Raw genomic sequence first — 27,625 nt, 5'->3', positions numbered from 1 at the left:
CTTCCAATTAATTGCTTTTTTGGTCGTATTTCTTCCACTGTGCAGTGTGTCAACGATCCCAAGGATATCCCAAATTACGGCTAATTCTGAGACATAAACTGAAGAAGTTTGTGGAAAACGGTGAAATTTTGATTGTAGGAGACTTGTCGAGTTTTAATAAGTCAGAGCACCCCATATTCTGGTTATTGAAGTGAAAAAACACTTTTAATCCACCTAACAGTGTGATGATACATTTCTTATAACTCTTATCGCTTTCTTCGGTTATTATATCGATTGAGAAAGTTTAGAACTTGATGCTTTGCGATATTTTTGATAACACATACTACAAGGGCTCAGAGAATCGCTCAAATTAGCATAGGACAATATAATTGCAAGAAATCTCAAAGTTATGAATGTCTTCTTGACTGTCGAGCTTCTATTATCAGGAGTTTTTTCGGCTAATCAGTCATAAATTAGACAGCGAAAACAACAATATTGCTTTTACTTCCAACATTTCAATGGATTTATTCCACCTTTATCAAGGATTCTAAAAATGTATAGCTCTTGGTAGTTACTGAAGTACATAAATAATTTTACTTACAAAAACTTTGTGTTTTCTTGTAAAGTGTAATGTTGTGGTAAAACATGAACTGTCCTAATGTATACGCATCATCTAATAGCTATTTTGGTCAAGAATTGAAAAAAAAATTATATTCTGTGTTTAATTTGCTAAGATATATCTACTCACTGCTATTGTTCGCATATTCATGCACCTACTGTATTTTTTGAAATTTTTCTGCGTTTGAAACGATTCTGTTTCGCGGGTAGAGAACGAGGGAAACAGGAACACAGCATTACACATCATCATAACTTCGATGTAAACAAGGTGAAGATACTCGATCAACATAACCGAACGACAGCTCTTCCTATATTGGAAATGTGTCATATCATCAACCAGCAAAAAACTGTAAACAAACGCACAGATACCGACGGACTTAGTTGTATATATGCAGGAATTCTACAAACACTACATAATAGAAACTATAAAACTGACAACACTTACACTACCGATACTACCATACGCACGATTATAGCAAACACTCAACAACCGTCAAGTTCAGTACAGTTACCAGATCGAATATAGCGCTTTTTCCCTCGTTCTCTACCCGCGAAACAGAATCGTTTCAAACGCAGAAAAATTTCAAAAAATACAGTAGGTGCATGAATATGCGAACAATAGCAGTGAGTAGATATATCTTAGCAAATTAAACACAGAATATAATTTTTTTCAATTCTTGACGAAAATAGCTATTAGATGACGCGTATACATTAGGACAGTTCATGTTTTACCACAACATTACACTTTACAAGAAAACACAAAGTTTTTGTAAGTAAAATTATTTATGTACTTCAGTAACTACCAAGAGCTATACATTTTTAGAATCCTTGATAAAGGTGGAATAAATCCATTGAAACGTTGGAAGTAAAAGCAATATTGTTGTTTTCGCTGTCTAATTTATGACTGATTAGCCGAAAAAACTCCTGATAATAGAAATCTCAAAGGTTAAACCAATTAGAGGGAAAAGCGGAAAAATGACCCATAAAACAGAAATACAAACGAATTATAGCTAATGCTCCGCCAATAACATATATAAATTCAATGTTGCAAATATTCTTCGCCGAACTAGTTCATTCGTTCATCATCGATGCGATATTCGTCGTGTCATTCACCCATGCCTCGAATAACGCTGCGCCGTTCGTCACACGGAAGCACAGAATCAGCGAAAACGAATAATACAAACAAACAAAACATCCGAATCTGATGACTGCTGTTCGCTGCTTGTTCGCTTCGTTGTTTGTTGAATTTAGCCATTCATGCAATGTTCATCTTCACGCATCGTTCGGATCGGCACACGAATGGCTTAGGTGATAATCACCACTAGCCATTCTTCGCTAAGGATTCTTCGTTCTTCATTCCTCCTGCATTGCGACCAAGAAAAACAAATTTCTTGTTCATTGATGGAAGGGTCAGAGCTTCATGACTGAAGTGGTGCAGAAATGCTTGCTATGTTCGGAATAGGATGACTTTTGCTATAAACAACAATTAGTAGTACATAATGATTATTTGCTGATGTTTTTTATCAGATTTGAAACGGGAAGCTGCGTACAAGCAAAGCAAAACAAATCAATTACATTTGTAAATCTGCGGATGTCTCGCGGGCGAAAACCGAATCAATACAATTATGAATCTACATAGTAGACTATTGGTACTTCAAATAATTTTTTTTCTAATGATGAAATCAACACTGGGTGATAGTTTCCTTGAATCTACGTTTAATGATTTTCTTAGGACCATTTGGCACAAATAGCAATCGTAAGACGAAATACTCTTATATAATATAATTTCTATATCTATAGAAGTATAATCAAGCCACAAGTTTTTGACAAATCGATGCATTCCGATTTCAACCAAACTTAGCAAATATTAAACTTTTTGCCAAAACTGAACCGGTTAGTCTTATACCCTAGTATCAATTGAGGTTTTATCGTACTTTTATAGCCACTCATAACATTTAAATTTCACTTGTAGCGTGCTATAAAACTTAAATTGTTGCTTGTAAACATAAGTTTTTGTACCATGAAAGACTATTCTTTAGCTTAAATAGCAGCTAATATGGTTTTAATTTCAGCAAAATCTAGCATGTTTTCAATAAAGTTGTACAACAAAGCATTACAGAAAAAATGCTGAATATGTATATCTCACTTGACATGACATCAAGAAATAAAATTTGGATATATTCTATTAAGGGGCTACACCACTGTAGAGCACGCCAAACATGTCATAAAAATCGACACAAAATTAATTAAAAAAGCTAAGCAATAAAAAAATCCTACGTACGTCGATGGAGAAAGCAATTTTGAATATACTGTGAAAATTTCCAAGCGTTCAAAAATCATTTGTTAGAGATACATTTGCGGCCAGCTCAAAAAAAGTAGCTTCGAGAAAAACGCGGTTAAAGTTTTCAGTACACACGAGATATACATAAGAGGCATTGCGGTAGAATTGAAAATCTGAATATTTATGTATTGGTTTCGTCTTCCATGTTTTGGGATATGATTTTTAACATTCTAAAGCCATTTTTGACTAATAAATTTAAAATCGACTTTTTTTTTATTCTACAGTGCTGTGCCACTTTAAAACCGTTTTTAGATAAATTTAGTAATTATTATTTAACATAAATGTAATCTCTGGACATATTAAACAATATTTTAGAGCGCATGAGATGTTTAAGGACACCAACCACTAAACTATTTTCATTTGAAAGTTATAAGAACTTCGTCATCTTAGAATAAAGTGCCTGAAAGTGAAAACTATTTTTTCCATAAAGAATATACGACTTTTTAGAAAAAAACGCTTTTAATCCACCTAACAGTGTGATGAGACATTTCTTATAACTCTTATCACTCTCTTCTGATATTATATCGTATGAGAACATTTAAAACTTGATGCTTCGCGATGTTTTTGATAACACATACTACATGGGATTGTGGCAGGACTCAGAGAATCGCTCAAATCAGCATAGGACAACATCAGTGCTAGAAATCTCAAACCAAATCAATAGGAAAGCGAAAAAATGGCCCATAAAATAGACATACAAAACGAATTATTGCTAATGCTCTGTTAATAAAATATCTAAATTCCTCAATCAATGCATTGTGGTGGGAAAACTGAATTTTCCTAAAGGGGTTATGTATATTGTACTGAGCCAAAAAATTGATTTTTTTTTAATCGAAATGAAGTTTATACTTTACTCAAATTTCCAACGCGACTGAGACCTAAAAATCAACGCTTTTTCTGGAAAAAAGCGACACTAGCAGTGACACCATTCAAAGAAAATCAACAGTGAATATTTCCAGACTTGGTTTTATTTCCTATTTAAGAACTATTGTGTTTTTTACATCCTAGATTGCATGATTCAGTGATCGAAACCCAAAACTTCATGAAGTATTTGAAATTATTAAATTAAAATTTGTGTTTGCTATTGAAATTGACAAAATGATTGTATATATAGTATATAGTCCCTTTGGCAATAGTTTACTTTTTCGGTCCCACCTATCAGCATTGAAGTATCGCCCTTACGTTTTTTTACAATACCAATTTTACAATTGGTGGGGGTTTGGTGAAAATCGATCTTAATGTCTAAACGGCATAATTCCGAAACCGTAATTTTTGAAGTTTTAAAATTATGCAGAATTAATTTTTCAGAAAATAGTAACAGAGTTCGTGTCTATCGAATTTGTTGAGACTTTATTGTAGTCATTAATATTAACCTGAGAAAATTCACCATAAATACTTCTTGGACGATATACCGTCAAAATTATTTTATCAAATGATGCGCTGTTTAACGTCTGTAAAACTCATCGAAGATACTAAACCTCCGAAATTGGCGGTTTAAAAATGATGTTATCTTGACCTTAAATTACTGTTTTTGAACATTTAACCTATACATATAATTGGTCATACAACAAAAATCAAATTCTCATCAAAATCGATCAGGACCTGCTAGAATCGAATGGAAATCGTCATTTTTCATAAATTTCTCTCTACATTCGGAAAGTGTTATCCTCGTTATTAATCATATTACGTTTGCGTCTCAACTCGACGCATTCCCAAAATATAAACCTGTTTTAATCCACCTAGTGGTGCAATTGTGCTTGTCTCACTTGTCCAGACTACGATGGTTATGTTCAATAAAATGGTGGAAATGAATATTTCATGTTCAGTACGATTTGCACATACATACAATGGATCGACAGCCACGATCTTGAGATACTATGTGATACTGAAACATCGCTTGACCGCCGCTGGTTTCAAGCGATGTTTCAGTATCACATAGTAAGATCCGGGAGGTCCGGGTCCTGCCGAAAATATTCAACTTGTTAAGAAATTTTAAACTAGTTTTATTTTTAAAGTAGCAACCACTCACTGCATACTCCCTCCGGGCCGGTATGATTGACGATTTTTAGATTGATTGCATAACCTTTCTGTATGAGAAAGGCAAAAGGGGGTGGGCGTGGCGTAGTTGGTAAATCGATTGCCTTGTACGCAGCGCACCTGGGTTCGAGTCCCGACCCCGCACATAGGGTTCGAAATTTTTCACAAGAGATTTTTCTAACCCGAAGAGGCGAATGACCTTAAGGTTAAAACCTCTATAATCGAAATAAAAAAAAAAGAAAGGCAAAAATGTACCAAAGTCCAAAAAAATCAATTTTTGTCAAACATTATTTTTTTCGAGTTTACATCAAATCTCGATGTTTCATGCATTATAAAGTCATTTGGCATCAAAAATACAAATTTGATTTTGAAAATTTTTCATTTCAGTTTATATGGGAATTTGCTGTGTGATTGCACTCTTCAACTCGTAACTCCGGAACCGGAAGTCCAATCAATAAAAAATCAATTGCAGCCGATGGGAAGGTTGTACCTTTCATTTGAGACTAACTTTGTGCAAATCGATCCAGCCATCTCTGAGAAACAGTGGTGACATATTTTTCCACATACACACATACATACACACAGACATTTTCCGATCTCGATGAACTGAGTCGATTGGCATATGACACTCGGCCCTCCCGGTCGGGATTAGATTGACGAATTTTAGAGTGAATGAGAAAGGCAAAAACATTTTTAGCAAATATTGAAAGTTATGCATTTTTTGGTGCGCAGTTCTATGTTTCATAGACATTAAATCAATTTTTACTTCGCTTCCTATTAAATAAAGACCCTTATTACAGTACATCTCTACAAAAACGAGCTCAATTTGAAAAGAAATCTGAGGATCATGATTGAAAACAGAACTCTGGAATTTTCTATTGGAATGTTTTCAGGCAGGATTTTGATATTGATGCAATTAGACAACTGTGAAATCAAGACCAAAAGATCAGTTACATATCAGGACCCCATTCCGACAATTTATCAAAAGTCCTCATGATGTTTGCAACAACAGAATATCAAATTAAATCAGTCAGCATCAATAAATTTTCAACTTCAATCCAATTTTTTTGTGGGTGTGGTGGGGGGGGGGGCGTTGTATGGTGTTAAACCCCAAAACCTTCTCTTGGCTACGCCGTTGCTTGGAGTTAGTTATTTCGCTTTTCATTTTCCAATATGTTTCAGATCGATCCGATGGTCATGAATTAGAAAAATTGCAGTCAGAAGATTCGCACAAATGAACATTTTTGCACTGATAAGTTATCAAGTTCCTTCCAGACAACTTGGAAGTGTTCGGTGATTATTTCTAGCGGTTGTAGATAGAAAAATGAAATACAAAATTCGTTTTATCGAAATAATGTTTGGCTTATTTCAATGGATTATTAATATATTGAACAATAAATAGGCGACAAAGAGTAATCCACAAACAACAAGCCATAACTTTTAAAGTATTCAAAATAGATATTTGAAGTCTTCAGTAAAGTTATTTACAAAAGTAAGAGCTACAAATTTGCTGAAGGCATCATTTCGATATAATCACTTCCAAGAAAATTTGGGAAAATATCTCACTCATAGGGGGATTAATCAGCAAAAGCACAATATCAAAAGAAAGGGCATATTGCCTCCATTAAATTCACCGAAGATACTATTGACCTAAAATAAGCCGTTTTGGCGTTAAAAATAGATTACATGTTTTTGGTCATATTTCTGGCAATGGGAAATGATAAAAATCTTTCGTCCGCATTTAATGTTAAATATCTCTTTTGATAATAGTCTGATTTCAACAATCTGTAGCTTGTTCGAAAGGTATTCGTTAAAGCTGTCTAAAAACATATGATTTGCTATTCTATATTGTCAATTTCGGCAGATAATTCAAAAAAACTGCAAAAAACGCCATTTTTACGCATTCAAACATTCATATCTTGGAAACTAAACATCAGAATCAAAAACAAATTAATAGCGTTCATACTGTTTTTTAGTTCTTTCATTTAAAATTGGTTTGGATAAGATCGGTTCAGCCATTGCTGAGAAACACGAATGAGAATTTGTCCGTTACATACACACACACAGACACACACACACACACAGACATTGTCCCAAATCGTCGAGCTGAGTCGATTGGTATATAAGACTCGGCCCTCCGGGCCTCGGAAAAAATCTTGAAAGTTTGAGCGAATTCTATACATTTCTTTTATAAGAAATGTAAAAAGGGCCTGAAAATGCCAAAACAATTTTTTTTAAATGTTGCAATATTCATTCAAAATCCTATATAAAAAGTGTTCATAATTTATTCACAAACTAGAGTCTAGGGAATCAATATGTCAAGACATATCAATCCTCTAGGCCAGATTTTTAAAGGCAAAAGTTTTCTTCGAAAACTTTTGCCTTTAAACAAAATTTCTTTAATGGAGAAGCGCCTAAATAATATGAGAAATGGACGTTAAAAATATCAATATTTTCCAATATCGCTCAAGTGTTCTACAAGTCATGACATACTATGAAGTTGAACGGAAATAAGCTTTGCTTGCCATAATCAGTGCTACTGGAATATTAAACAGAAATATTTTTAATGAAAAAGTGTTCATAACAGTTTCATAAATAAATTCAAAATGTCTAGCGTGAAAATGCGTTCCACGAAATGCTTTTTTTTAATCGACTAATTTTGATCAGAAATGTGTTGATTATCTTGAAGCTTGAGTAACTAAATTTGATCAAGTTGTTTATTTTAAGTGGGTGAATCTTAAATGTAAGATTGCTTGGAACTTGGTACTTCTACACACCAAAAAAATCTGAATTTTATCGTTGACGTAATTGCAAACATGACACAATTCAACAAACCGTAATTTACGAAATGACGGAATATTACCGTATTCCGTTTAATTTTACATGAAACATATACTTTACATGCGCAATGACATAAAATTACACTTCCTACCATTCAGAACAAACGCTGTATGACGAGTAAAATTACATGATTTACGAAATTAAACGTCATGTAAAATTAAAATCAAACGTAAAACTAAGTCATTTTTGATGCTCGTATATGTCAGGGTCAGGAGACGCAAATTTACACTATATTTTCTAGGTGTGTAGTATATTTCGAAAATGTACGTAAATTTAATTGCTCCGACGATAGAGTAGGGGAACATGGGGAGACTTGAATAAGCGTAAGATTCTACATTTGGCTACAACGTATTCTATTTGGTTTTTAATTTTTTTAAAATATTTTTATACTTGTTTCGATCCCTTAAGGTAATTATAAATGTTTGAAATGAAAAATCCTTTCATCATAGAAAATATTCTGCTCGGGGCCGCCGTACACTAATTACGTAAGGCTTTTTTAGAACTATTCAACCTTCCCCTCCCCCCAGATAAGAGTTCGTATGATTTTGGTGAACTCCCTCTCCCCCTACATAAGATTTTATCATGCTTTGTGTAATTAAAAATCATATTGTTAATTCATTAAATTATTCGATAGCGAAAACGATACTTATTGAATTATTAAAAGAGAACTCAGGACAAAATTTAACTACACACCAAAAAATTATAAATTTCATCATCGACGTAATTGCAAACATGACACAATTTAACAAACTTTAATTTAAATTTCACGAAATAACTAAACATTAAACTTCACCGTGTTCCATTTAATTTTACATGAAACATATTTTCCATGCGCAATGACATAAAATTACACTTACTGTCATTGTATGTGGAGTAAAATTACATGATTTACGAAATTCAATGTCATGTAAAATTAAAATCAAACGTAAAACTAAGTCATTTTTGATGCTCGTATATGTCAGGATCAGGAGACGTAAATTTATACGATTTTTTCTAAGTGTGTATAATCATCTGCAGAAATTTCTCGCCCAGTAGAAATTTCAGAATAAATTTTGGGAGATATTTAGAAACTCCGATTTGTTCCACATACTTTTCCTCGCTATATTCCACTTCCTTTGAATCTATTTCTTTGTGATGTAGAACTCAAAAGATAACCTCTTCTGGTGTGAATTTGTTCGGAGTTCCAACTATAACGCTTATCGCACGCATAGTTCCGACATGGCTATCTTCGAATTTTCTTGAAGTAAAATACAGTACACACTCTGGAACTATACGGCCAACAAGTTCTTTGACAATCACATGACAGAAAATTTTTCATATACCTTGCGGGTTTGAAGCGAAAGTTTGAAAAGAAGGATGTTGGCCTAACAACACGAAGGGTCTCAACACTTCTTAACTTGTAAAGCAGATTGTGACTCCAGTTCTCGATCAGAACAATGTACCACCAAGAGTCAAGAAATTTCTGTAACTGCTCCAAAACCATCGACAATTAAGCCGCCCCTTACGTTGGCAACAATAAATTCCATAACTAATTTAACAATCATATTTTGTCGCTGCAAAACACTTCAATTTAAGGTCTGCGTTTCCATGACCATGATGTACAGTATGTGCTCATTTTATTTGATATATAAGATGTTCATGGCACAAATAAGAAATAGTTTCTTTTCTTATGAGAAGAATATTTTTCTTATCGATTTCATTTTTCATGCATGTTTTATAATATTACTTAAGAAAGGACAAACCTTCCCTCCCCAAGGTGAGAATTGGTAAGATATTTTGAAACACCCACTCCCTTCATATGTCCTTACGTAATTAGTGTATGACCCCTAATTAATAAATTTGCGTTAAATGATGTATTTTTTTATCAAACTGTGGCACCTACTGTTAATGTTAACCACGTCACAAAAAATCTCATCCTAAACATCAATCTATCTTTATAGCACTAGTTAACAAAGTTAGCAGTTGGTTGAATTCGTGAGATGTGCACATGCAATGTAATCATTATAACTAATCCCTAGAAGGGAATGCATTAAAAAATCGAAATTCAACCATTTTATATTTTTTGTTGGTATCTAGGATCTCGACAATATGGAGTAAAATAATTACAGCACGTTTTTTATGCCAAGTCTTTCCTGATGGGGGAACAAGAAGTAATATTTGTATTGTCCATATTACACCCACAACACACTGTTCATTCTACAGCTGATTTATTTTTAGACAACCATGCTGATTAAGCGATTTCGTCGTGATACTAGCAAAACATACGCAATAGGTTAAATTATTGTGATATAACACCATGTGCAGATTAAAGTCAAAACTTCATCCAAAAGAATTTTTTTTGCTTATGCCGAGTTTTATCACCAAACATGGGTTCAATCTTCCTTGAATACTTGACACACAAGGCTTCTATTAAGATTGTACTATATTTAACAAATATTGCCTTGATTCAGCTGTTAATTTAACCCATAGTTTTGTACTGAAGAACCAGTAGCACATTGGCTTGTTCCGAACAGTACAACGCATCAGAATACAAATATACTTCTTCGCGAGCCATCATTCTGCGAAGATAAAATTGAAGTCATCTTCGCCAATAGTTGTAAGCGATCATCGCTATGGTGAGGAATGGTTTGCTGATTCGTTTATTCATCATTCACTTCATAGGTTCCTCGTGCAGTTCATTCGGTCGTTCGATGAGTAGCAAGGCAAGAACGTATGGATAAGGCATTCGGATAAACACGGATTGGCAGTCGGCTTCATTCGTGGATGAATATCAACAGCAAGTTGAATATAACAGCGAAGAACGATGTGGGACGAATGCAGGTGATTCATATTCACCGTGCTTCGTCGCGATGAAGATTCTGAAGCAACATTGTATAAATTCTTCAATCAATGCATTGTGTAGGAAAAACTAAATTTTCCTAAAGGAGTTATATATGTTGTGCTGAGTTGAAAAATTCGAAAAACAAATTTTCGAATGGATTTGAAGTTCATACTCTCAATATCGTTTACTCAAATTCCCAACGCGACTGAGAACTAAGCACTGAAATTTCAGCTCTTGATATCTCGCTACCTCTGAAGTACATGCGTGCATAGTTCAAACTTTACTTCGATATCGACTTTTCCTAAAAATGACTTTCCAGTAGTATCTTTGATCTGAATTATTATCCCTAATCCTAATGCCAAAGAACAAATAAAAAACTCTCGAAACCCGTTAGGGAAAATCATTATCATTACTGGAATTATCTTTTTCACGAAATTTTTTGATAACCTTCCGTCACTTCTATTAAAAAATTTCAAATACTTTATAATTTACACAATCTTATTAGGAACATTTGTTTAAGCTTTTGTAATATTGTGTAGCAAAAACTGAAAATTTATGAATTTTCTCTATTTGCAACATATAAACCCTTAAGTATACCAATTAATTTAGGAATTAAGTTTTAACATAAACTATCGCACGAATGGGAATGGGTTCGCCGAATTTTGGAAGAAGTCGATTGAAAACTACCTAAAAATTTGTGTAGTTCGATGCAATCGAAGAAATTAAAGAAATATCCTCAGAAAATGGTGAATTTCTAGCTGACAAAATGGGGACATTGACTAAATCGCGATATTTTTTTTCTTCATAATAAACTGAATCTGTTAAAATATTCTTCCCTTCCCTTGATGTAGTGTAATAACTATTTCTGATTATTTAATATAGTCTTCTAGCGCAAAAATTTAAAAAAAAATGATTTTTATATTTTTGCTTATTTGCATCTTTAAGATAAGGAAAACATGGTCAAGAAAGGATTTACTCAAATTCAGCTTTGTTTGTCTGCTAGAGCCCATCAAACAAAGTTTCATATGAGGCTGATAAAATTGGGGGCTGATCAAATCGCGTCTTCAATGTATTATAATAGATAGGCAGTATTCGAAGAAGTTTCTTGTGGACGAGTGTAGAACGACTTTGTTTCTACTTACTTGGAGTCAGCGGTGTAGTCAGAAATTCGGTTTGGTGGGGATTTGGTGAAAATCTAACTTACTGTCCAAATGGAATAATTACGAAACCTTTGAAGTTTAAAAATTATGGAGAATCAGTTTTTCAAAAAATGTAACAGAGTTCTTGTTTTTAGCGAATTTGTTGAGACTTTCATTTAAAACAACTTTATTGTAGGCATGAATACTACGTATATGGAGTATATCCAGTTATAAAATGATATTTACGAAATTTTCCTTTATCTAGTTTTTTTTTTCCTAAAATAACTTTCTATTGTGAGCTTCACAATCTCAAGCTTTGGATAAAATGTAAATTTTATCGTTTATAAACAATAGAAAATTGTTTTCATAAACAGTAAAATCATAATAATTTAATTTAAATTAAATAGAAATAGCCTAAAATATGTTAATACCTTGAACACATGGAGCCTCCATGTCTTCAACAAAGTGGTTTGTTATAGCACTCCCCAAAATTTTGCTGAAGACATTAAGTCTGTAACTAAATTTGTTTGAAGAGTAAATACGCAATAAATACTTCTTGGAGGATATAACGCCAAAATTATATTATCAAATGATGTGCTGTTTAACATTTGTAAAATTCATCGAAGATACTAAACCTGCGAAATTGGCGGAACGGAAAACGCCATTTTTCATAAATATTCCTACTTTTGGAAGGTTGTGTTTTCTGTTCTCTAATAATGATTCAACTCACTCACTTTTAAAATTATATTTATTTTATGATGTTCACTGAGCGGCGTACAGAGAGAGAATGGCTTACTAAAAATACAGTCTTTATCGTGAGACACGACAGAGCCGATAGGTGGGGAGGTGCAAACACAGGGTGTAACTGAATACTATAACAGGGTGTAACTGAATACCATAACATCCTCTCCACTTTTAAAATTAAGATCTAATCGAAGTTCATTTCAAAATCCTTAAACCTAGCAGGAACGTGAAGCGATCGTTTTGGTCTCTCATTTGTAGTCTCGATAGGTGTTAATGTCTCTTTCTCCTTTATCGGGCGAACGCGCGTAGTAGAAGCAGGCGATGCGCGATTACGCGCCATTGAAGGTGATGCTACTGGCGGCGTTTCAATCGTAGCAAACTCTGGCGAATTCAAGTTTTTTGCTTGACAGTCATTCAAATTTTCATCTCCAAGCCCAACAGTTGGTTGCGTTGTGTTCGTCAAAGGATTGAAATTTGTTGAATCGAGCGAATAACGGTAGTGTGTCGTGTTCGGTTCTTTACGTGGCTTCAAGTGTACTAAACTGCGGCGATAGGCTACACCGTCAACGATGACCAGGTAAGATCGCTCGCTCAAACGATCTGTAATCGTTCCAGCACTCCATTGCTTCGTAGTTTCTGGTTGTAGCTGAGCATAAACAGGAGAACCAATCTGGAGTTCCGGTAACATACGCGTTTTATTATTATAATTACGTTTGAAACACTTACGATTCCGTTCTATGGCTTCAGGTACGTTTTTAACAACTCGAGGAAGTAAATTGCTTACAGATGTTGGCACACCGCAACGTGTGGAGCGAGAAAACAAACGGGCTGCAGGACTGGAACCAATTTTGTTGGGTATGTTTCTCCAATGTAGTAGAGCAAACCACAAATCAGTGTTAGTTTCTTCCGTTTTTTTAATCAACCGCTTTGCAATCTTTACAGCTGCCTCGGATTTTCCATTTGCCTGTTGGTGATGAGGCGCTGATGTTACCCATTCGAAATCCCAATCACGAGCAAAGCGAGCCATTTTTGCGTTGGAAAAATTTGTAGCGTTGTCACTAATCACTCTCTGAGGTTTACCATGACGAGCGAAATTCTGTTCGCAGACGACGATCACGGATTCAGGCGTCAGATCTTTCAAAATGTCTAGTTCGAAAAAATCAGAATAGTGATCGACTGTTACCAAAAACTTACGTTTGATGCCACGATATTCTGCTTGGAAAACATCCATCGAGATGAGCTGAAACGGGTAAATTGGTATGCAGTGACTCATCATTGGCGGATTTGGTTGAGACGCTGCGTATTTGGCGCAAGTGGTACATTCTCTGACGATATCCTTGATCTGCATCGACATACCTGGCCAAAAGAGATTAGCCCTGGCCAATTTTAATGTAGACTCAACCCCATTGTGGCCGACGTGGCAGCTGTCTACAAGTTTACGTCGAAGAACATGCGGTACGACTATACGATCTCCACGGAACACAATTTCATTTTGTGTAGCTAGCTCGTTGCGATAATTAAAGTATAGCTTTACGCTGTCGGGTACGCGGTCGGCTGTCGCGGGCCAACCATGCTGTATGAAGCCGATGATCCGTTGCATCGTCGGGTCCTTTCCGGTCTCAGTCCTTATTTCATGCAAACGGCTATCCGAAACGCACAGATACTTACTCAGTTGGAGCCCTTCCACTTCTTTCGAAACTTTATATATGTTAAGTTTTTTGAATTCATCACTCGATTCCGTTTCTAGGGGTGCACGAGACAGAGCATCTGCGACGACATTATCCTTGCCGGAAACAAACTCAATGGATAATCGGTAACGCTGTAGGTTGAGCAGCATGTGCTGTAGTCTACGTGGAGCAGAAAGTAGTGGCTTCTGGAACAAACTGATGAGCGGCTTGTGGTCTGTCTTGATCACAGTCTTTGGGTTACCGACGATTAATTGGTCGAATCGAGTGCACGCAAACAAAATAGCTAATAACTCCTTTTCAATCTGAGCATAGTTCCGTTCTGTTGGTGTTAGAGTCCTCGATGCATACCCAATAACTCCATCTGTTTGGTAGACAGCTACCCCAAGTCCGAAACAACTTGCGTCACATTCGATCGTTAGAGGCTGGTTGACGTTGTAATATCGAAGAGTTCTGACATCCGCTACAAGTAACTTTACTCGGTTGAATTCCTCGTCTTCTACAGACGTCCACTGCCATGGTACAGATTCAGAAATTAGCTTGCGAAGATTAGTTAGGTTTGCACTGAGATTCTTGATAAATCGACTAAGGTAATTGACCATTCCTATGAAGCGATGTACTTCTTTGCGGTTGGTCGGTGTAGTTCCGAATAGTAGCTGTTAGCAGACTCAATATCAGTCTGCGCGCATCATAACCAAACTGCCAGCACTCGGCCCTATTCTGCGCGGCGAGTGAGGTGAGACGACAAAACTCACTTCACTGTCACATGACTTTTGTCACCCTATTCTACGAGGCGAGTCGGGTGAAGTGAGAGGTTCATTTCATGGTGAGTGACAAAATGAACCATAAGTGACACAGTGTTCATTTCGCGAAACGTCAAATCAAAGGTGTTTATTTTATTTACCTTTTGTTTCCAAAAGTTTTGATATAAAATTTATATTTTTGATTGCCTTGTGCTGACAGCTAGTTGTAAGTACTACTAAAGCACTTTTGTTGTTGTTAAAGTAATATTCTTCTATTATTTTCAGCAACTGTTGGTTTTCCCGTGGTGGAGAAGGATTATTTATATGCAACACATTACCGATGTAGCCATTAATTTCTTGGCCCTAAAAGGGAGAAAATATGATCTGTAAATACGGGATTCACTGCAATAATACTTAATGTTGACGCTAGTGGTAATATGACCTACTTCCATGGGCCCAACATTTAGCAGAAGCAGCACTTTGTGATGCTGGGTTGAATGCATTTCGTCTCCGAGTGTTGGGAAAATTCAACAAAATGGAACGACCCAGGTAATTGCAAAACTACTCAGTTTATGCACAATCAATACTGATGGAAAGGCCACGAAGCAGGACAAATTTACGCACAATCAAAGAGATTTACTTAGAATTTAGATGTCCGGGAACCTGGTGGAATTACTGCGTAACAACTTGTGTTTGCCACAAACTTCATTGTGTACAAGCTCATCTCAAGGATTATTATTGTGAGTTGATTACTTTTTAATTCTAATAGCGGACTTATTGAACAATTTTTTTTGGTTCATTTCAGAACAATAACATCCAAAGTTTGTGACCGTAGAGTGCAATCGTGAGCGTTTTGTAGTTACGTACTTTGTTGGACCGAAGTTTATTCGGAGCCCATGGTAGACATGAACGATCAGAACTCGATTATACATTCGTTATTCTCGGTTGGAGCATAAGTGCTTCGTCCTTTGAGTTTCTTGATCTCAAGTTATCTATCTGATGCTCATATGACGAGCCCAATTCGCCTCAGTCCTCAGTAGTATGCATATTTTGTATCACAATATCATCGTATAGTCGTAAGTTACCAGCACCAAAGAGACTCGAGTGTCGGATACTCAGACGTAGCACAAATCAAATAATTATCACTGATCAATCGAGTCAGTTTGTTCGTGAAATCGTGTTGCTGTACACAGTTATTCAAATAATGAAAATGAAACATGTTTGAAGCACTTTAAACTATAAATTTTATGTTTGAATATTCATTTGGTAGAATATAAAACAGTTTGACCACGATAGATATTTGGAGTCTGTGGGATCGTCAAGGAGAAAGCACATGTGATGGAGACTGCAAATTGACGACTCAACCTTGCACAATCTGGAATTCTGTAATACATTCGTCGTAATTAGGAACACTCGGATTGCTCAGTCATGATTGTAATGGGTACACCGATAAGTAAGACTCGAAAATAAGTGTAATCCGCCGCTTAGAAAAACAAATAAAAAATGGTTTGTGTTTTCACTCCTCTAAATAAAGAATCTCTCTATTCACCAGGAAATGGATTATTATTATTTTTAAGTGTGTAGTCGGGATGTCTCAAAAACCTTTTTTTACAACATGTGCATTAACCGTTCGTCTACCGACTCTTTATTGCATTGCATCAGCATTTGTAGAACTTTGTTAATACAAGTGATACCATACCTGGCTTTCCGTGAGCGTTATGGCGGCTCAAAGTGTTCTTCTATATTGCTCAGGGACCCATTTCGTAGACATGTTATGTTAAATATATCAATTTACATTGAACTTCCTTGAACTATGTACTAGGATTCGTTTCAGTTATATATTTTATTAATTTAGATCAGATCACCCAACAAATTCAAGTGTTTTAAAAGCTTGAGCAGCTCCATAAGAATTAATCGTTCCTAGATATAAAAAGTGGGAGCGAATAGGCGGAATTTACTCATGAATATACTCATTTGCATTATCTGGACAATCTGCTCAAAATTACGACCTGACTATCTCAAGAGAGACTATTCGAGTGCGACAATCAAACAATGTTTGATCATCCTTTATTCTGTTGAGCTGGGGTCGCCCCAATTTAAAAAAATCTTTTCCTTTATATTTTTATATTTAACGTCTATACAATGAGAAGCATGGCCCAGAAAGAATTCGCACGGATTTGGCATGGACAAGGGTTTGAGGTTAATGTAGTCAATACATCTTTAATTTAGGCACGGCATGTAATTTGCATTCTCATTTTTCAATAATAACGACATAGAAGAACGGTGCCTGTAATCATTTGATTTACATGAATACGAATGAAGTAAAACACGACGGATGTTTCTTACAGCACCCCTCCAAAAGCTCTAGATCATCTATAGAGCAACAATAGTAAGGAAATCTATTAATCAATGACAGATATTAGCAGTAGCTAAAACATTTTGTCATTCATCAACCCTGGTCCTGGCAGATGCGAGAGTCCATCAAGAACAATTAACTAATACATTGCTTAAAGGATAATCAAACTTATACACCAAGTTTTTTTTACGCGGGAGATACGTACCGCGTAAAAAACCGCGTTAAATGGAAAATCCGCGTAAAAACCGCGTTAATTGGAAAATCCGTGTAAAAAACCACGTTAATTCGAAAATCCGCATAAAAAATCTCAACAGACTTAGAATATTTTGCAATTAACACGGTTTTTGCAAAAAATAAGTCCCTTTGAATGCAAAAGACTTTTTCGTAGATTTTCGGAAAGATGAAAGAGACGGGTCTGGACTACTTATGGCCCGCACCGCAACAATATGGGTATTTTCGGAACGGTCTTGACGAGTAGGTGCCAGAAATTGATTTTTGATGCCTTTTTGAAATCAAAGATGGCTTTTTCCGGTTTAGCGAAATTCGCTGTAACCCAATCGATATGGATATTTTCGGAATGGTCTTGAAGAGTAGGTGTCAGAAATTGATTTTTGACGCCATTTTGAAATCAAAGATGGCAATTACCGGTTTAGCGAAAATCGCTATAACCCAATCAATATGGGTATTTTTGGAATGGTCTTGGCGTGTAGGTGCCATAAATAAATAAATAAACCTGCACCTTCTCAGCAAGGTTTTCCATGAAAAATTGAAGATGGCGACTACCGGCTTAGTGAGATTCTTTACAACTCAATCAATATGATTATTTTCGGAATGGTTTTGACGAGTAGGAGACAAACGTCGATGTTTGGTGTCATTTTAAAATTCTAGATGGCGACTTCCGGTTCACCAAAATTCCCGCATGAAAAATCTGGGTAATCATTCAAAACATCCTCAAACGTAAGATCTAATTATAACCCAGCAAAATGCAAAATATTTTTATGCGTTCATCCAGAAGAGTGCGGTGAGAATGGAAGAGAGAGAGAAGAAAGAGACGTATGTGGTGTGAGTTGGGGGTTTGAATTGATTCAAATTAAACACATTGCTTAAATTCAAGTAAATTCAACTGCTTAACCCATTATGACCTAGCTTATGAAATTTCATACGCAAAACCAACACATTTATGGATCATACTTGTTATACAATAAAGGCGTTTTCAAACTTCTGGTCTTCTGTGAACGTTAATTAATACCCTATAATTTGTAATGTTTTATAAAAGTCCATTGTTTTCGAATGTCAAAATTGGACAAAAATCTAACCAAAATATGAACAATACATATTATTAATTTTCTCTTCTAAATCACTAATTCTTGTTTCGGATTGAGAACGAATGGCCGTGAGATGTGTGATAGATTTGGCTGAGTGCAAAAAAATGGAAGAAATTGCGAAAATTCTGCTGGTAGTTTGAGGTATGAAATTTCATACGCTAGGCTGAACCGATATCTTTTCTCCTAAGGCAAAATTATTTCCTTTTTAGGTCCCGGAAGGGGATTAACAGCTGATTTTAACGTTGAATCAGTGCATTCAAGGCTAAAAATGCTTAATAAGTTGCAAATCATGCCTGGTTCTACCCAGAATATTTTTATGTAAATTCTCGTAAGAAAATGTTCTTTTTCTTAAAATAATTACAAAATTTGATGGAAAGATGGTTTGATGCAATGAACCAATCATGAGACGAAACGGCACGAGAGAGGAGAGAAGTGTTAAAATCATTCAAAAAAGCTACTAAATGAATGATCTCGCAGGGTTGAAGATATTATTCGATTTTATGCTTACTATAAGCGAAGACTACATATTTAGAAGACTGATATCTCTTTCCTTCCCCCATAAAAACAAGAAGCGACAGAAGTTGTAGCACCTCTATCGTGTGAAGGTAGGAAGCTCAATGTAAAACTGTATATGTGTGTGCATCACTATGGGAAGTACCACCTTTACCCGCAAGTGGCGTTGTTGTTACTGTCTCCAGATTCTGAACAGTCTTCTTGATATGCAGTCTTCGCTATAAGGATATTAGTCGAATTTTCTCTGTAATGATTTTTTGATACCCTATCAGCCCAGTGTATGAAATATTTTACGTTAGTTTTTTCGCAACAAAACCTTCCAAAGTGGTTATTTTATTTTTCTTATCCTTAATTCTGCATAATATGAGGGCTCACGAAGTATTTTATAAATTACCAAAAGTTTTAACATATCTGGGTTATAATGGGTTAATTAAAATTATTTATACTACAAGTTCAACTTCCGAAAATACTAGTTGATTTGGTTATAGCGATTTCACTAAACGAGAAGTCGCCATCTTTGATTTCAAAATGGCGCCAAAAATCAATTTCTGGCACCTACTCTTCAAGACCATTCCAAAAATACCCATATTGATTGGGTTATAGCGAATCTCGCTAAACCGGAAGTCGCCATCTTTGATTTCAAAATGGCGTCAAAAATCAATTTCTGGCAGCTACTCGTCAAGTCCATTCCGAAAATACCCATATTGCTGGGGTCTTTTGCATCCAAAAGGACTTAAAATATTTTTGCGAAGACCGCGGTAATTGGAAAATCCGCGTAAAAAAACGCGTTAATTGAAAAATCCGCGCAAAAACACCTCGTAAAAACCGTGCAAAAAACCGCGTAGAAAAAACCGTAGTGTATTCGCCTTAAAACAATCTTAAAGTGGTCTGAAGACTACTTCAGTTATCAATACTACAAGTTATTTGAATAAAACAGTTTTTCTAAGAAACACCCTAACCTTTGATTATAAATTTGTTGTAAAATGAAAAGTATGGCAGATAGATGAAAAGTATGGCAGATAGATAGATGCATGTCTTCAACCAAACTTTTCTAAAATTGGTCGTTCTACAACGTCGCAGAAGGTCGTTTGGCTCTAGCTAGAATGATTAAAAAGCTAATTTTTGCGAGGGGCAAGCAGTGCCAAAAGTAGTACTTAATTAGTTAATTTAAGTACCATTAAATACCATAAAGTACATTAAGTACCGCAAATATTAAAAAAACGCAACAAATTCATTGTACTTTAGTTACAGGCAAGATTTTAAGAACAGCGCCTTCGTAATTTAAATGCACAAAATATTTTAATTACCGCCAATATGTACTTTAAATACTCACATATCGACATTAATTACATTAAGTACCTTATGAAGTATAACAGAAGTAGTTTTAAATACTTTCATTATTTACTTTAATTATATTCAAAATACGTGGGTATTTTCAACGCGATGCATTCAAACATTCTAGTGCTTGCTCCTCGAATTTTTATATCTTGATAAAATTAGAACCACCCTAACTATTATTTTAACAAAAAGAAGGGACCCATAAACTGCGAAAACTTCTCCGAAAAATTAATAAGGCTAAGTTGCTTAGTTTTAGTAAAATCTCAAAATTCCTGCTAAATTTGCATTCTGGACCACTGTGCAATGTTGTCTTCATGTTAACGTATTTTGAAATGCGTGGTGGTGAAGGACGGGTGGGGGGATTATTAATGGAAGGGGGAGGATACATCCAGAGCCTTCTAACTTATTTTGGAATACAGGATAGATGAAAGGAATGCGGGTTTCAGGTTGGTCTAAGAGGAGAGAGGGGGTGAAGAGAGTTGGGGGGTTGCGATTTTAAAATGTTCGGGCTCGGGTCGGGTTCGGGTTATGAGTATCTTTGTCTCAACACCAACTTTTCCTATCACTCACTGAATTCAGTCTGCTCGAATTGAATGCTCCCTGAACATAGCTCACAATCCAGTCGAAACGGTTGAAGGTGCCTTCATTCGTTTCAACTGTTCATACTTAGCCAGGGACTCGATTTGAATAAAACACACCGGGTTGATCAAGCCACTCGCCGATCCAAAAAAGGCTGAATGGTTGAGTAAAACAATAAAAACACCCTTCATTTAACTACACTTAGTGCCGGATTCTTCACCCTCTCGTAACTTTTAAACCTGGTTCACCAGTACGTTTAAACCTAGCTCACCACACCCAAGATCAAAAAAATCTATAATCAGTCCGACCCAAATACCACAAAACCCACGTGAATAACCCAATACGTTTACAAGGATGGCGCATACCATACACCAGCCCTAATATATCCGAATATGTGAAACATGATCAGTCTAGTCAATCATTAAAATTATTTTAATAAAATGCGCAATTCTGACCAAAACATTCTGAGGATCCCATTCAATTCAATGGAAATTTGTTCGTTGTGCTTGTTACATTGCGTAATAACCCGGAAGAGTAGATAAGTAATTCCCTTATTACAATTATCGCAGTTTATTCCAATGTGTAAAAGCAAATTGATTGCACATAATCAGCTTGTACTCATTCTCATAAGTTTTTATAAAATTGGACAACAATTAATGCGTTTTAGTTTATATTTTTCTATTACACCTTGTCCATCGTGCATTTCGTGGTTTTATAATATGAATCTGCTATATTCGACATTGATCTAAGTTATTGGAATTTTTCTATGATGGTCAAATATACACAACTCCAGGAATCGTCCGCAGGCTTCGCAGGTATTCAAAAACCTTAAGTTCAATATATTTACGCGATAAGCGAATTTAGTCCAACTGACGCCTGTTTAAACTATGGCCCATTATTCGTATTTGCCTGCTTGCAATTTCCCACAATTCGAGCTTCACACAGCTGTGCAACGTATCCGCACCAGACTATTTTTGTCTTGAATACTAGCATATGTATTCTGAAATCTAACATATGTATGATAAAACACATTATTTTCTTAATATAAATATTGAATTTATAAACTTTTTCCACATTGTTTTCCCTCTGTCACTTGGGTTCTTGGTATCGACTCGAAAAGTCACGGCGCATCGACTTTTGTCACTCAGTTGCGCTTGCAAGAATAAGGTGAGAGTTCATCGGTGTTCATCCGAAGTGACATCTCTCACTGCATTCGCCTGTCAGAATCGAGTGACTTAAGTGACTCGCCGCGAGTCACCTCACACGCCGCGCAGAATAAGCCCGACTGTTCACTACCACAGACATCAGCTGCGGAATACACCACCTTCGCAATCCGCCTTGATAGCCAATACAATCACGCAGCAGCAAGTGACAGACAGTACCTCGTGACAGCAGGAAGAAAGAATAAAACAAAAACCCATCAGATAGTAGAAGTAGTGCATCTAAATTTACTTATAATAAGCTAAAACTAATTAAAACTACTTAAGCTAATTTATACTAAGTGAATTACACCACCACCGGTAAGGAGTTATGCGTTAAAAATAGTGAATTAGACTTAATATTAGACTACATTATACTTATTTCTACTATAGTATAACCTACAAGATACAAAAACCGTTCCGTGCCGATTTCGGTATTCAATTAGGCCCGAAGATCGTGAATCAAATTCTATCGCCTGTTTCTAGTTGGTAAGTGATAAAATACTAAATTTACGAACTGAAAATGAACTCAGACAACTGAAATCTTTATGAAAATTAGGCACGTCAGGACTGTGCAGTTTCCTACCGTCAGGTACCCTATAACCGTCTGCTTAGGAAAGTTAGTAAACGTAAGTAAATATGGAAATTGAAATAGCTGAAACAAAACATTAACAGATTATTTATTGTCATGATACAGGAATTTTGTAATCCTTCTCCTACTTTGAATAAAATTGGATTAACAAATTCGGAAATATTTCTACGTCCTGTCTGTGCGCAACAATTTACAAAATTCGTTTATCTCGAGCGATTCTCGAGATATGTCGGGTCGGAGCAAAAATACGCGGCCAAAATCAAAGGCCAGCGTTGATGTTGGTAAGACAAACCAAGGTGAGCGTGGTACAAGTGGTGTGTCAGTGGTGGTCACGGAAGAGCAACAACCGGATGAAACCTTACCGGGAAGAGCGTGTAAAACATGTGGTGGTCCGGATTGTGACGAGATGGTGCAATGCGACGACTGCGATAAGTGGCATCATTTTGCCTGTGTAGGAGTCAACAAGGAGGTCGAACAACAAGACTGGAGCTGTCCTAAATGCGTATCAGCAAACAGGATTCAGAAACTGCGTTCTACCCCCGATGAGATTCCTGCAACAGGAGAACGGGTGGACGAGCGCACGGAACAATCGTCAAAGAAGTCGTCAAATACAGTAGGCTCTAAGCCACCAAAGGGAGGGTCTAAGTCAGAGCAATCACGGAGAGATGAGCTGTCAGAGTTTTCCCACGCATCGTCGCATGCCTCGCGGTTTAAGCGGAATGATAAGTTGTCCGAGTCATCATATGCGTCATCGCATGCCTCGCTGCTAAAGCTGGAACTGCTAAAGCTGGAGGAAGAACACGTTTTGGCTCAGCAGGAGGCTGAAAGACAACGCGCCTACGTTGACAAGAAGTACAGAATTCTAATGCAGATGTCACATCGAGGAAGTTCGCATTGTAGTGAAGGAATGAGTCAAATTGATGAATGGGTCCAGGAAGTGAAGCGCGCTCAGCAGCAAGGCGAAATGGTTGTAGCCGGTTCATGTAACTTCAACCCACAACGTCATTCAACGCATAATCTTGCTGTGGAAGAACAGCGTCCAAATGCAGGAGCTGCTTCACGACTACTGCGTAATCAGTCAAGGGTTTTAATTCCGATTCAATCTTCTCTGGTCAATAATCCCGATTGTAGCAAGGGTTCTAAACAACCAATTTCTCAACTAGACTGTTCTATTGGCCAATCGTCCGTTCTGGGCCATTCAGTTTCACGAAGGGGAAACAGCATTGTTTCAGCCGTAAGTCGAAGTGTTTCCGCGGTTAATCAAAATGTTATCCGCCAGAGCCATGCTTTCCCACAACATTCCCGTCCACCCACTCGAGAACAGATAGCTGCGCGCCAGGCGGTGTCGAAGGATTTGCCTCAGTTTTCCGGAAACCCCGAGGAATGGCCGATTTTCCTGTCAACTTTCAATAACTCTACAGCGATGTGTGGTTTCAGTGACGAGGAGAACACTCTCCGACTTCAAAGGTGCCTTAAAGGCAAGGCGTATGAAGCCGTTAGAAGTCGTCTGATGCATCCATCCAATGTGCACGGGGTGATAGCGACATTACGAATGCTGTTTGGGCAGCCAGAGGCTATTGTTCATTCGCTGATTTCGAAAATCAACTCGTTGCCGTCGATCAGAGAGGATAAGCTTGAAACGATAGTGGATTTCGCCGTCAACGTACAAAACTTTTGCGCTATAGTTGATGCCTGTGGTTTGGAGGAGTATTTATACAACATCTCTCTTCTGCATCAGCTCGTGTGCAAACTTTCTCCATCGATAAAATTAGACTGGGCTCGATATAGACAAACCGTTCCTTCTGTTAACCTTGCGACGTTCGGAAACTGGGTGTACTCTCTCGCCGAAGCGGCCAGTGCTGTGACGATCCCGCCAATTGTGCAGGAATCCAAATTGCTTAGGAACGAGCCACGAGGAGCAAGGAAGGGAAATGCCTTCATGAATGTTCACTCCGATCCTCAGCTCGATTTCACATCATCAAGTCCGCCAAAGGTCCACGAATACGTCAAGCCGTCTGCCATTAACGTATGTCTAATCTGCAAAGGGAGTTGTAAGACAGTAGAGAAATGCATGCATTTTCAAGACCTTTCACGGGATTCACGGTGGGCAACGGTCAGAGAATTTGGACTATGCCGCAGATGTCTCCATCGACACAACGGTGGCTGTAAAGCAAAGCCATGTGGGAAGAACGGTTGTGAGCTGAAACATCATGCACTGCTACACAATGAACAAAGGAACGTTGTACTGGATCAGAAGCACCCAATTTCAACTGGTAGGGCTCCTTCGCCACAGCCGGGAACCAGCCATGAGCCCCGTAGGTGTAACACTCATGGGACCGACCTGGGTACTGTATTGTTTCGATACTTGCCGGTGATTCTCTACGGGAAAAATCGGATGGTAAGAACATATGCCTTTTTCGACGACGGTTCGGAACTAACATTGCTTGATCAAGAGCTGGCGAATGAGTTGTCCTTAGACGGCGATGTTCAACCTTTATGTTTGCGTTGGACTGGGGGCACTCAGCGAAATGAGGATAAGTCAAGAGTCGTTAGCCTAGACGTAGCCGGTATACGAAGCCAAACCAAGAAGTTCCGCTTGGATACCGTGAGAACTGTCGAGGAGCTGTTACTTCCACCTCAAACGCTGAACGTAGACAAGCTAGCGGATGTGTATCCACACCTTCGAGGTCTACCAATCGATTCGTATTTCGACGCTCGACCACGAATCCTTATTGGGATGAAACACGCCGGAATAAGTCTCGTCCAGAAGACTAGAGAGATGGGGTTGGATGATCCAATAGCGGTAAAGACACGTCTAGGCTGGACGGTTTGTGGTAACTGGCAAATGGATCGACCAATTGATTCCGCTCTGTGCACATTCCATGTTCATCGAGCCGATCAGGACCAAGAAACAGACGAGTCCTTGCATCAAGCTATGAAAGCGTATTTTACGCTGGATAGCCTTGGCCTGTCGAAACCAGTGAATACTCTACTCTCGTCCGATGATCAGCGCGCTCAACACCTACTTCAATCTTTGACAACGTTTCAAGAAGACCGATACGAGACCGGTCTGCTATGGCGTTACGACAATGTGCGCCTGCCAGATAATCGAGCAATGGCTCTGCGTCGACATTACTGTCTGAAAAAACGCATGAAAAAGGAGCCGGTGCTAGCGCAGGTCCTAAATCAGAAAATTGCCGACTACTTGTCTAAAGGATACGCACGAAAACTCACCAACGATGAACTGAGCCAAACCTTACCACGTGTGTGGTATCTACCCATATTCCCGGTCACCAACCCGAATAAACCCGGGAAACTTAGAATGGTTTGGGATGCAGCAGCCAAGGCTTTCGGTGTGTCTCTAAACTCCGTCCTGTTAAAAGGCCCCGATCAACTGTGTTCGTTGCTGACGATCCTGCTTCAGTTCCGCGAGCGTCGAGTAGCGTTGACCGGAGATATACGCGAGATGTTCCACCAAGTGCGAATTCGGGAGGAAGATCAACAATGCCAGCGCTTCTTGTGGGATGACGAAAACGGCGAAATTGCAACCTATGTTATGCAGGTTATGACTTTTGGAGCCTGCTGCTCCCCTAGTAGCGCCCAATTCATCAAGAATCTAAATGCCAATCGCTTCTCCAATCAGTTCCCGGCCGCCGTCGAATCGATAACAAAGCGTCACTATGTAGACGACTTGTTGGTGAGTGTAGACACGGAGCAAGAAGCGATTCAGTTAGCGAAGGACATCAAGTACGTACATTCGGAAGGCGGGTTTGAGATACGCAACTGGATGAGTAACTCGGAGGTAGTGCTATCACGATTACAGGACAGTTCTCTAGAAGAGAAGAGTCTTGATCTGCAGTCAGAAATGGGCACTGAGAAAGTTTTGGGCATGTGGTGGTGCATGGCCTCAGATGTATTCACGTATAAAGTCGGGTGGACCCGTTTCGACCAAGCACTGCTGGAAGGCCAGCGACGACCGACTAAGCGAGAGATCCTACGCGTGTTGATGACTATCTTTGATCCTCTAGGACTTATCGCTCACTTCTTGGTGTATCTCAAGATTCTGCTGCAGGAAGTTTGGCGATCCGGAGTCCAATGGGACGAGAAAATCGGAGACGAATTATTCAGGAAATGGCAAAGGTGGCTGAGAGTTCTGCCACAGGTGGAAATGGTCCGAATTCCACGATGTTACAACCTTCATTCGTCCCCAGCGAATAGTTGCGATACGCAGCTACATACATTTGTTGATGCGAGCGAGAATGGGATAGCAGCTGTATGTTATCTGAGATTCGTTCGCGATGACGTTACTCAATGCTCAATCGTTGCAGCTAAAACTCGCGTAGCACCGTTGAAGTTTGTCTCAATCCCAAAGCTGGAGCTCCAAGCAGCTGTAGTCGGTGCAAGACTCGCACGAGCTGTTGGCGAGGCTCTCTCCATCTCAATCAATAATCGAGTGTTCTGGACCGATTCGCGCGACGTTCTCTGCTGGATCAATTCAGACCATCGACGTTACACACAGTTCGTAGCATTCCGTGTCGGCGAACTCCTTGAAACTACGGAAGCTACTGAGTGGCGTTGGGTCCCTACAAAACTTAACGTAGCAGACGATGGAACAAAATGGGAGAGAGGGCCAGATTTGACGCGTAACAGCAGATGGTTTACCGGTCTGGATTTTCTTTGGCAACCAGTGTCGGAATGGCCCCAGCCAACGATTGCTCATGGCTCAACGAAGACTGAACTGCGTCCACATTTACTGTTTCATCGAGCGGTTCCTG

The 27,625-nt window shown here is 37.8% G+C and overlaps 1 protein-coding gene and 1 long non-coding RNA gene across 6 annotated transcripts in view; one reads left to right on the top strand and one right to left on the bottom strand.

Annotated features, from left to right (window-relative positions):
• The window catches only part of LOC131685304 (UDP-glucosyltransferase 2), a 211,309-nt gene that overhangs the window by 22,058 nt on the left and 161,626 nt on the right, over positions 1–27,625 (bottom strand). The window lies entirely within an intron of this gene.
• On the top strand, positions 22,390–23,084 carry LOC131685307 (uncharacterized). The gene is made up of 3 exons (XR_009304777.1): positions 22,390–22,579; positions 22,652–22,747; positions 22,818–23,084. It is a non-coding gene; the product is annotated as an uncharacterized LOC131685307 (long non-coding RNA).

The sequence above is a fragment of the Topomyia yanbarensis genome, chromosome 2, assembly GCF_030247195.1.
Source record: "Topomyia yanbarensis strain Yona2022 chromosome 2, ASM3024719v1, whole genome shotgun sequence".
In the NCBI taxonomy this organism is placed as follows: domain Eukaryota; kingdom Metazoa; phylum Arthropoda; class Insecta; order Diptera; family Culicidae; genus Topomyia; species Topomyia yanbarensis.
Note: the sequence above shows the minus strand (reverse complement) of the source record. Positions and strands in the feature narration are given on the sequence as shown.